Below are 347 nucleotides of genomic sequence, written 5' to 3'. Positions count from 1 at the left end.
GCACTACTTATTCTCATGAAGGTTGCAGGGAAAATGACAGCGAAATTCATTATTTGCTTTAAAAAAAAAAAAAAAGCAGAGTAACAGAGCATCTTGTAAAGACATTTTAGTTACACATTTGTTTCAATTCGCTCAAAATCGAAAAACTAACATTGCCGGGAAGTCAGCAAAATGTAACTTGATTGTATGCCAGGTTTTGGACATTTTTTCTAATTATTTGGTTCCTACACTTGGGATTGATGTTGCTCACCGTTATTTTCAGAGATGCTAAAAGACTTTTTGCGATTTCTCAGACCCGTGGAAGCGCACAAGCTCCCAACACTGATTCCTGATAAATGAGACAGTCA

The sequence above is a fragment of the Urocampus carinirostris genome, chromosome 5 (genome assembly GCF_059441175.1).
Source record: "Urocampus carinirostris isolate Australia breed hairy pipefish chromosome 5, RoL_Ucar_1.0, whole genome shotgun sequence".
Taxonomy (NCBI): Eukaryota; Metazoa; Chordata; class Actinopteri; order Syngnathiformes; family Syngnathidae; genus Urocampus; species Urocampus carinirostris.
Note: the sequence above shows the minus strand (reverse complement) of the source record.